This window comes from Chiloscyllium plagiosum, chromosome 27 (assembly GCF_004010195.1).
Source record: "Chiloscyllium plagiosum isolate BGI_BamShark_2017 chromosome 27, ASM401019v2, whole genome shotgun sequence".
Taxonomy (NCBI): domain Eukaryota; kingdom Metazoa; phylum Chordata; class Chondrichthyes; order Orectolobiformes; family Hemiscylliidae; genus Chiloscyllium; species Chiloscyllium plagiosum.
In genome coordinates, this window is record NC_057736.1 from 30077131 (window position 1) to 30089569 (window position 12439).

Here is a 12439-nt window from a genome sequence, read left to right on the forward strand (position 1 = left end):
GGGCCAAGCACAGGCAGGTGGGACTACTTTAGTTTGGGATTGTGGTTAGCACGGACTGGTTAGACCAAAGGGGCTGTTTCTGTGCTGAATGACTTTATGACTCTACTGCCGAGACCTCCCTGGATTAGCGCTGGAACTGTTTTTAAAACTGTGTAACGTTTTCTTGTTAAAGCTGTGTACCAGGTTATGTACTGTCAGTCTGGAGCTGCCCTTCATTGTTTCAATGAATGAAGAATTTCCCTTGAGATGGCTGAGAAAGGGACATTAGCCCCTTGCTTTGGTGACAGGGACCTGAAGGTCCTGATGGTGGGGTGGTGCAAAGAAAGGATGGCCTCTTTTCTTCAGGGCTGCCAGAGGAGAGTTCAGCACCAAACACTGGCAACCAGGTCTGATGTTGCCATCCAGATTAGTGCAGTGCCCACAGTCTGCAGAAACACTCAGCAATGCCACAAGAAATGTAATGGCATTCTGCATTCCACAAGAGTAAGTGCTACTATCTTTAATCTATTTCCTCACACTTAATCCAGCTTTACAATCCACCCACCAAGGCCTGTGGTGCACCACTCTTACTATTGTATGCACCATCTTTCTTCTCCCATTCCAATCCTCCAGATTATGTGACCTCTGTGCCTCTTACCCAATTGAGATATTTCACCACACTCCCCCACAAAACAGTTTCATGCCAGCCAGTTTCATCTCGATCAGTAAATCCCTTGGTCTCATTTCAGGAGAAAATAACTGACAACAGAGTAGAGACAGCCAAGACAGGTGACCCAACCTTCATCTCATTACCTACATGAGTAGTTCTTTAGTGGAAGAGGACGGAGATCAGATAATGATGCTGGGACCAGATGTCATGTAAGAATCATGTCAGGTACTATGTTTAGGATAAATATGTAATACTGTCCAAAATATACTGGCTTGTCAGTCATGTGCTATGAGGCAGGCATCCTCTTACAGCCAGTTCGTAAAGCCATCTTACACACAAGCCTGGTGTCTTGAGAGCTGGAATCAATCACTAACGATCCTTGGCTGTCACCATCTATTGCTGCCTTTCCTGCCTCAGGGCTACCCCATGTCCTAGCCTGGCGAGTTGCCAGGTGAGAAAGGAACAACAACCATGCATTGCTGGCCTTTTCGGTTGTTCCAGACACAAACCTGTTCCCCACCCACAGCCCCAGCCCCAACCTCCCCACCCCCACCCCACCTCCTAGTCAATATTGTGTTCCTGATGAAGGGCTTATATCTGAAACTTCGATTCTCCTGCGCTTCAGATGCTGCCTGGCCTGTTGTACATTTTCAGCACGACACTCTCAATACTGGGACCGTGCTACTTCAGTGAAAGAGAGGTCTTGAAAATGAAGCGTTTGTTGCAAGTCTAAACACAAAAGATTTAGATGAGACAACAGGAGCAAGCTTTTCACGTGGAGGGTTAAGAGACTATGAAGTGCACTATCAGGACTGCAGCAGAGACCATAGGTGATTGAAGAAAATGGGTATGGGGTCAGAGAGGGCACATGTGATTAAGAATTATTGTAAGAACCACAGAGCCTGTTTGGATCAACATTCTGTTTCCAGTGGTGATTCCTGAGCAATTAAGTATAACCACTCTCATGAAAGAATGTTACCTTGCCCTGAACAGCCACACAAAATCTGCTTGGCAACTTGAGAAATTAGCTCATATTTCTGCATAAAACCACAATTGACATCATGCTCCTGTGAATTCACAAACCCACTTGAACCACAGGGAACTGCGCTCCCCCCTCCAGAGAAATGACCTAATGAATGTTTGGAAATTGTTATTAAATGATCTCATCAGGATTGTTAACACTTGTTTTTACCTTTGCCCAATTCCCTTCTGCCAGTTTCTTACGTCTCCCATAAACCGTGAACGGCACAAAGAAAAGCAGTTGCAGTGATCTGGCATCATTCATAACCTTAAAAGAAACAGCATCAAAATTGCTTTACACCAATGAAGTATTCTCAAGTTGAGCCATTGCCATAATGAGTGTGGCTGCCAAACTTACAATGGGAGAAATGCCCAGGTGATCTCTGTTGGCTGCGAGATAATGTTGGGGAGCAAACTGGACCAACTCATTTGCTCTTCTTGGAAGTAATCCTCTTCTTAGGATCTTTTGCAGAGTGGCTGGAAGGTCCAATGATTGAATGACTCATCTGAAAGAAAGCTCTTCTGACAATGTGGCACTAGCACTCCCACTGCGCTGAAGTGTCAGCCCAAATTATACAGACAAGTATCTGCAGTGGGACTTGAACCCACAAATTTCTGACATGTTTCATGATGGTTTCCACTCCGTTAATATCCAACTAGTGGACATTATGTGATTTTTTTTTTGTGAGAATCTTCCAGCCTCTCACCGGCACTCTTTAACCCTGCACACGTGAAGAAGTTGACTGAATGATATTAAAGCCTATATGATGCACACATGGCTTTCAGGGGACATTATAAAGCCAAACTATGACAAGCTTCTTCTGCAGAACTTCCAAGTTGATTCATGGAGAATAAATAAATTTGATTATTAAATAAAAGACATATTTAGTACATCAAACATTTGAACAACATAAGGAAACCATTATTAGTCTAGATGTGAAAGAGTTCTAGCTGATAATTTGGAGAATTTAGCTCCACCAGAATTAACCAATTATAAAAATAACTTCAGAAATTACACTTTACAGTGAAATTGTCTTGTTTTAATTAGAGAGTGTTTTGCCATATTTAAAGGGAGTTCAAAAGTGCCAGCAATTATACCTTTCAGAAACATCTTGTCTTTAACAAAGTATGTAAATAGTTATTTAATGTGCCCCTTTGTACTCAACCATTTGCTTTGTGGCTTTCAAGATACACATTGTATAACAAAGACTCTGACAATAGCTCATGGAGCAAGATATGGTCAGCAGCAATTAGACAGTAAATGGTTGTGTGCTGGAAAGGCAGATTCATTAACAAGGCATTCAGGCGATAATGTGAACTGGATGAGCATCCAACTGTGATATTAAAACCATGAAAACATAGTCACGGAAAACATAGTTACAGAGATACTGCTCTCACTAATTTCTATTTTTTGACCTATATTAATTTGGAATAATTCCACTTAGCTTCTTGTTGTGTAATCAAGTGGTTACAGAGTACAGTCATCCAGCTGCCTTTGGCTACAGGTGTCTCATTCAGTCCTGTGACCTGTCTCTCCAGCACCTTCGTAATGAGGTCCTATTAATAAGTGATTGTCTCTCTTGACACCTGCTTTTCCAGGTCACACTTTCAGTTTTAAACCATTTAGAGAAAAATGTGGGAGAAACTGCTTTGGACTATTTTTGACTGGGGTCCTCTGTCGAGTTCCAAAATGCTACACGTGGTTCAGCATCTATAATATAAACAGAAGTGCTAGAGAAACTCAGTAGATCTGGCAGAAGCTGTGCAGAGAGAAACTGTATTAGCATATCAAACCCAGATTGATTCTAGATCACCTCTACATTATATACATTTAACATGTATAAACCTTTTTGTTACGGATCCATGGTCTAGTTTATGTAGAATTTTTATTCATTCTGATGTTATCTTTAAGAACTTTACTCTTTTTAAAGGAAATTAAATGACAGCTTTTGGATCATCTGCAGTACCAAAGTAGTTCAATAAAACTATGCTTTGTGGTCAGTGCATCAGTATTTTTTTAAAAGACATAGTCATGATATCATCACAGTATCAGAGCATGTAACCTGTATGTATGAAAGGTCCCTGACACCATCTTAATTTGGGCCACTTGAGGTAAGACATGCTGATGAAAGCAAACTGCTATTTGTAACCAAATAGCTTAATATTAGCTCAAACACCTCAGTGTCTTTGAATCTGATTTTGTTTTTCACAATGAGCTGCAATAAATGTTCTGTTAGATTATTCAATACATTTTGACCTGACATTATGGAAAATAACATACATATTACTGCATTAGGTGCATCTACACTGCTGGAAGCAAGAAGTACACAATGGATAGCAGCAATGGCCACTTACAAAGAAGATTCCAAAGTCTGAGTGGCAGATATTTTGAAAACCTAATTGAGGGTCAATTTGATAATAGCCCTGGAAATCAAAGAATTCCGATAATCAACACTATCCATTTCTGAGTACAGAAGACAGAGCTAATTCTTTCTGATTGAAGTCTAAGTTCTTTCAAGCTTGAGGAAATTTCTAACAGTGAAGCTGTAAATAAAAGCAACACTACGGATACAGTCAGTAAAGGACTCCAAACCAATAAGACTTGTAATAAATGCAGCTGTCACACCCACCCAAAAGGTGTTCAACTTCTTGAGATATATAGTGGCACCAAGGAATACTGATGAGGTATGCGTAGGAAATGTGGTTCCAAAGACCAGACCAGACCCAAGAACAAAACACATGACCAACAAGACAGTTCAATATCTATCACTAGCAGCAAGGAATGTGTTAAGAAGGTACGCAAACACATCTACAAGGCTCAGAGTCAATCATATGAAAGACATTTTTTAAAAATTAGGTTTCCTTTACTGTTAACTTCAGATGCTATACTGATGGTATAAGGTGATTAGAGACTTTTACAACCATTAATATCACATGTCCTGGAAAGGCAACTTGACATACTCTAAAGGTAAAATTGACACAGGAGCTTATGCCACTACACGTCCTAAAAGACATACTTTTGCAAGTGATGCTCCTTGCTATAGCCTATAAGAGACAGTCTCACAGCATATAGCAGATCAGCAGTCCCGTGCATTGGAAAAATCACATGGCAGTGCCAATGTGCAAGCTTATCTTAGGCTTCTCAAAATCTTTTACTTGGTAGATATCAATGGTCCAGCAATAGCAGAACTGCTAGTATTCGCAGATCTTGGTGTTGTCAAAACTCATGAGATTCAAACTGCACTCACTGTGTTAGAACAGACTACGCATGAAGCAAACAAATCAGTTCAAACTGTAAACTTTCTCAAGGCAGCTCTGATACACTTTTGTCAGCGTGAACAGTTACAATCAGCAATTGCCAAAGATTAGCAACTACAAGAGTTACAAAGAGCATTAACCAGGGAATTTCCTGAGAAGATTTGTTCATTTTGTCATAGAAAAAAATGTAATATTTCACAAGAAGCATTTTCAAGGACAAACAAATTTTAGTACTAAAGGAATTACAGCGGAATATCAAATCCATGTTACACAAGTTGTACATGGGTAAGGAACACACTAGATAGATAGTATGTGAATTTGTGTAATGGCCAGGAATGAATCAGAGCATTTAATAATTTGTAAATGAATATTAGGCAAGCTGAATGCATCAGGGGAGTCTCTACATCCACATAATGTTCCACCCAATGTTCGGTTGATGATGAAAACAGACGTCTTCACTGTGCACAAGGAAAGTACATCCTTGAGATTGGTTACTTCTCTGAATTTCCCATCATTAAATAACTTAGCAATAGAATGTTGTTTGTGAATCTGATGTTTCAATACAACAATGAGCTGTGAAAATATTCTGCTAGATTCTTCAATATCATGTTAGCTATGTCTAGTACTTAAGTTATGGAAGATAATGTAACCAATGCATATCAGGTATGGATCCCTGCTGGGGGTGAAATGCATGTCAGCCTGAATTCCTTGTTGCACTCTGTCATGGAAATTAAATTGACTCGACTCAAATGCTAGCAAGAGCAAAGAAAGGTTTTCATGCAAGCCTTTGCAAAGGGACCCTCTGCATTTGACAAAATGCCTTATGTAAGGGGTCCCGAGTATCATTCACATGTTTTCTTTATACCATACTTTGGTCAGCCTTATCTCACCTCAAGGACAATCAGCTTGGGAACAGTTCGAGCCCTTTTCCACATAAGGAGTTGTTTTCCCATTCATTTATTCTTGAAAAAACTGCTACTGCCCTTGTGTTTTCCCCTGACTCTGCTGAATTAGATTGTTTGCAAAACTTGCAAGGACAGGCTGTCTGTTCACAGAATTCAGCGAAGTCAGGCTGTCTGCATTAAATTGACTTAGGAAGGTATTCTTTTACAGATTTCTCAATAAATGTTAATGTTGTTAATTTTCCATTACATTTCCCCCTTTTGTCATTTTATAACAACAAGGACAACAACCAAAAAAAAGCCAGATTTAAAAAAAAAATACAGAGCCAGATAACTAAAAATCGGTGATCTTAACAGTTGTCTATATTGTAAGGAGCACTTGAAATAGTCCCAGCCACCTCTTTGCCTTCCAGTTTTTCCTCCTGAAGTCTTTCACCATTATCCAGTCTCCAGGTTCTCGATCGTGCAGTTTCCCTTCTGCTGGTTGAGGTAGTGCTGTTTTCACTTGATTCTGTATTTCAGACAGAAGTGTAGAGAGTTTCATACAGCAACACAACATCTCATCCTCACAGTGGCCTGTTATCTGTCTTACCTTAGGTATTGGGTCAATTCCTGTGTTGGGCAGCCGACCGAACAAAATCTCAAACGGGCTAAGATTAGCTCTTCTCTCCTGATCTCATACATCAGCACAATTGGAAGTGCCTTTGTCCATGCCACCCCTAGTTCCTCACAACATTTTGTCAATTTAAGTTTTTTTTTAGGGTAGCAATTTTCGCTTTCCACTGCCCCACCGCTCGCTAGGTGGTAGGCACAGTGTTGTCTCATGTTTATTCCCAAATAATCACCGATCTGCTGTAGGGCATTTTGACAAATGGTGTCCCATTGTCGCTACTGAGCCTTTCAGGGATGCCCCATCTCGGGATTATTTCAGTTAGCAGAGCCTTGGCTACTGCACTGGCATCCTGTTATGACATGGGGAACCCTTCCACCCATTTGGAAAACATATCAACTATTACCAGACAATACCTTTTCCCTTCGCTGGGTGTTAGTTCAATAAAATCCAACTGTAAATGTTCAAAGGGTCTTTGGGGTTGGGGGTGTGCTGCCTGACTCACCTGTATTCCCCTCCCCACATTATTAGTGGCACAGATAACACATCGTTTACAATACTTCAGGGAGTAATGAGTAAATCCCTTAGTGTACCAGTGTGCCGAAATACTGTCATACATCCCCCTTTTTGACACATGGTCCTTACTGTGTGTCAGTTTGGCACAGAATGGAAATAATGATGGTGGTAGACAGGGTTTATCACTGGGGCCACACCATACTCCTTCCCTCACACTGCATACTGCTTTCGTCCACTCACACTTTCCTCCCGGCGTGGCCTGTGACTGTAACTCCCGTACGTCTGCTGCTGGGGTACAAATTTTTGCATGCACATGTCAATCTGATCACTTGGCTGCTGCTGGGCTGCCGTTCTTGCTGCTGAGTCTGCCCTCACATTAGAATCATTATTTTTTTGTGTGGGCTTCACATTTACACACAGAAATTGATTTGAGCAATGGGACCGCTTCCAGGAGATCAGAAGTCAGGCCACGGTGTGTGATGGGGCTTTCCGGTAGAGGCTAAGAAGTCCCTGTGTTTCCACAGGGTTCCAAAATCTTGTACAACCCCAAATGCATATCTGCTATTGGGGTAAATATTCACTGTCTTTCCCTTAGCCAATTTACAGGCCTCAGTCAAGGCAATCAGCTCCGCTGTTTGCACTGACAAATGAGAAGGGAGTGATCCCGCTTTGACTACCTCATGGGTGGTCACTACAGCATATTCAACACAGTTCTGGCCTGTCTCCTTGCTCCTGAACGCTGACCCATCCACAAAAAACTCCGTATCCGGATTCTGAAGTGGTGAATATTGCAAATCTGGTCTGGGGCTGCAAATTTCATTAGTTACAGCGACACAATCATGTAGGTCTCTGTCTTCTTCTGTGAGGAGAATGCTAGCAGGGTTAAGAACGTTACATCGCTTTATTATAATGTTAGGCATCTCCAATAACACGGTATTGTATCTCAGCCAATGCGCTGCTGACATGTGTGCTGACCTTTGCTCGGGAAGCAATAAGGATACTGCAGAAGTGTTGATCCCAGGGTTAAAACAAGAGTCTCCAGACTCCTGCATAGAGCCCCATTATATATGGTGGGGGTCTCATAGTAACCTTGACAAAGTCATGTGAAGGTATAGGATTTCCCTTTGAATGAAAAGGCGAACCAGAATTGACTATCTGGGTGCACCGGTACACTAAAGAAGGCAAATGCTAAATCCACAACAGAGATCCATTTACTGTTCATTGGAATTTGAGCTAATATAGTATAGGGGTTAGGAACATTTAAGGTGTGTGGGACAACTGCGCTATTGACTGCCTGCAGGTCTTGAACAAACCTCCATTCCTCCGGTTCACCTGGAATGTTTGCTTTTTTGACCAGAAAAATGGGGGTTCTCACTAGTGAGTTCTCACAGAGGATTATCACTCCAGCCTTTAGGAGGGATTCAAAGACTGGAGTAATTCCTTCTATAGCCTCGGGTTTTAACGAGTATTGTGCTCAGTAAATCTCTCTCGTAGCACGACTTCTGATGCACCCATTGAGTTCAGGAACCTTCCACTCAACTTTATTGGCATTGACTCTCTGAAATGGCTTGATTTAAGGACTGAATATGTTGCCCCTGTATCTACCAAAAAGGTAACTGATTTACTATTCCACATATAACATAGAGGTTATGTGGACTCTCTTAGAATGAGTCTCTATATAGGATTACTTAAGCCACGACTCTTACCCCGACCCTATTCAGTTCGGACCCCGGCGCCGGGCAATCCACAGATTCCCAGTCCTCTCACGCTAAGGGGCCAATTCAGCATTCGAGATGAAGTGAAAGACCTTCAATATGTTGGCGCCTGCGCCTCCTGGGAATCTTCAGAATCCCACCCAGTCGCGGGGTCATGGGCAAGCCCCCAAGTTTACTGTCATGGAAATTAAATCGACTTGACTCAAATGCTAGCAAGACAAAGAATAGTTTTATTACTGGCCTTTGCAAAGGGACCCTCTGCACTTGACAAAATGCCTTATGTAAGGGGTCCCGAGTATCATTCACATGTTTCCTTTATACCATACTTTGGTCAGCCTTATCTCACATTAAGGACAATCAGCTTGGGAAAGGTTCGAGCCCTTTTCCACATAAGGAGTTGTTTTCCCATTCTTTTACTCTTGAAAAAACTGCTACTGCCCTTGTGTTTTCCCCTGACTCTGCTGAATTAGATTGTTTGCAAAACTTGCAAGGACAGGCTGTCTGTTCACAGAATTCAGCGAAGTCAGGCTGTCTGCATTAAATTGACTTAGGAAGGTATTCTTTTACAGATTTCACAATAAATGTTAATTTTGTTAATTTTACAATACACACTCTCACAACAATGTGGGTCAGCTTTGCAATATGTGTGACTTTCTACAATTGCAGTTATACCATGATGGATAGTTCTAGTTTAAAGTTGATGGATATGTTCGGAAGTTTTTGTTGTTCCCTCACCCCCACTAGTCTATTAGGAAACATACCTGATGACCCAGGTCGGTTCTCAGTCTGCACTAAGAAAACTGATTGTGAGGATAGAAGTTGGAGAAGTATAATTGGCTCTAAATGTCTTGGTTAAAAAGGACAAAACCAGTCTGCCCCTGATAACTATTTGACCTTTCTTTTAGAATGCATGTATGTGTGTGGATAACAAGTGAGGTGAAGGCCAGTTCAATTGTGACAAACACTGGTTTAATAGCATGTTGGCACTTAAGGATAGAAGGACTTATATTTATATAATTATTTCACAACCTTGGAGCATCCAGAGTCCTTTGAGTCAACAGTGTGCTTTTTGAATCGTGTATCATCATTGTTGTGGCTTTCCCATGGACCCATAACATTTATTTTGCATAGAACAAGCTCTTACAAGTTGGCAATTTAATTATCTGTTTCAATGATGTTGGTTGAGGAATTAATATTGAGCATAACGTCAAGGGTATGTAGCCTAGTCTTCTTTGAAATCATGTTTTGGGATCTTTCAGGTCCATCTGAAAGAGAAGGTGGGCTCTCTTTAATGTCTCATATGAGAGGCAGCATCTCTGGCAATGCAACCTCCCCTCACCTCTGCACTGCCAATGATGAATGGCCAATTAGATAACATACGTATTACAGCAAGATCTTCAGCAGGAATCAGAGAAACCTTTTGAGAGGAGAAATTTGTGAAAGGTATTAGCATAATTGGTAATAATTCCACAAAATTATACCAATCCTCCAGAAAGCTCAATGATCATGGATCCACGGCAACAAGTTTATAGATGCTGATCTGTGAGCAGCATTCAGGAACCAGATTGAGGACCTCAGTCATACAAAAGTACAATATAAACAGCTTCCCCTAGCCTTTTCTCTAAATTGACTAAAATTGCAAGTATACTCAGGTAACTGGAGAAGCGATCAGGATTTCATGGCTAAGGAACTAGAGAGAAGGGTCACTGGACTGAATGAGGGACTTCAAAGGCAGCAGAATGATGTTGCCTTGTAACCACTTGTGTGTATTACAAAGAGCCGAGTGTACTTCCGACCTTTGAAAGCGAACACCTCACAGTTTAGCAGGGTACTTTTTGCTGTGAAAATAAGCGTTGTGTGGGCAGTCACTGAAGGGACAGTTTATATAAAAACAAAGTGTTGGAGGAACTCAGCAGGTCTGCAGCATCTGTGAAGAAAAAAAAACAGAATTAATGTTTTGAATTCGAAGCAACTCTTCTTCAGAGTGAGTTGCATGGTATACCCCCCACCCCATAATCTATTAGCCATACCTGCACAATTTTAAATAGAAAGGATTATTTCTTCAAATTTTACCTTTAATTGGTTATGTTGGGGTTTTATTCATTTCCAAATATCATTTTTTATAATCTGGAAGCAAAAAATGGTGGTGCTCCTGCCCAACCTCAGAAAAATAAATCTGTTCTTTTAATATTCAAGTCAAAGAACAGCGGTAATTGTTCCTGAAATGTTTATACAAGCTATTCAATCATTTCATTCAGGCAGCAAGTTAATATTTGACAATACAGTTCATTGAAAAGCCTCAGATCTCATCAATAAACACATACATTATAAAAATACAGTATGACACATCATAATATGATACTGGATTTGATGACAGAGGGGACCTCTTAGTTTACCTGTTCTGACACAGAAGGCTAATATCAAACTTGTTCAAACAACTGAACCACCATGTCTCTGCTTCAACCATCAAGTTACAAAATGGGCAAACTCACTTTAAAATGGTAGACTGCACCATTTAACCAAAAGAAGATTTACAGGCAGCTGATGCTTCCAATTTAAAGTGGCATTATCACTCACGTATGATGCCCTGTTTAAAACAAGAGAAGGCATTCAATCCCCTATATATATATGGTTTATATATATTTTCAACAACATTTATTTAGGTTTGGGTTTTGAATTTTAGGTTAGTAATATATGGGTTTTCTGTGTGTCAGAAGTAAATAATTAACTCGTAAGTAAGTATTTCTGTAGCCATGGGGATTTCTTTTAAAATAGTTTGTGATGGCTACTTTGGTAGCCTAATAGGTTCTTATTTACTTTAGGATTTGATGATCTAACAAGATAAACAATTATATCTGAAGTAGGCAAGCAGGACGCTGGAAGAGTACAGCAAGCCAGGCAGCATGAGGAGATAGAGAAGTCGATGTTTCGAGTATAACCCTTCTTCATTCCTAAAGAAGGGTTATACCCAAAACATCAACTTCTCCACCTCCTGATGCTGCCTGGTTTTCTGTTTTCTTCCAGCCTTCTGCTTGTTTAATTTGGATTCCAGCAGCTGCAGCATTTTTGTCTCTAATTTTATCTTGAGGTTTTTATTCGGAGTTTCTAGACTGAAAGTTTTTATTTACAATGCTTAAGAGAAACACCCATAGTAGAGAAAGAAAGAATTTTGTTTCAGTTTTACTTTGAGTGGGCTGCATAGTGCTTGCATGGAGATACATGTATAAAGCAGTACTCCTGAGAAAGGAGGAACATTGTAAAACTTGATTATCCTCGAGTAAGGAGTTAATGATAGTCCCAAACACTGAAGAAGTAATTTGAAGTTTAGTGCGTTTAATCTTGAATATATGGTAGCTCCCAGAAGAAGGCACCAGTGTCTCCAAGCTAGCAGTTAAAGTCACAGTTGCCTTAAACCTATTGAGGTGCTTGAAAAAAAGAGATTCTGGTATGAGTACTGTGCAAGGTTGCTGTTGGGTATTGCACAAGGGACTTTTTAAACTTGTTTTGGGAGGATTGTGTTATATGTTGCTTTATTCTCATTTATCTTCATTTATTTTGCTTAATAAACTTCTGTTTTATTGTGAAAGCAACATCTGCAACATGGCATGCTTTTTTCTCAATGAGAGACTATCTCTTTAAAACAAATACAAAACAAAATATGTTCTTTCAAGCCATATTTCAGTCTGGGATATGACTTTTCCAGTAATAACATCAGCTGGAGTCATAACAATATCCTAGCTCAAGCACAAGGCCCCTTAGAGCTGATAAA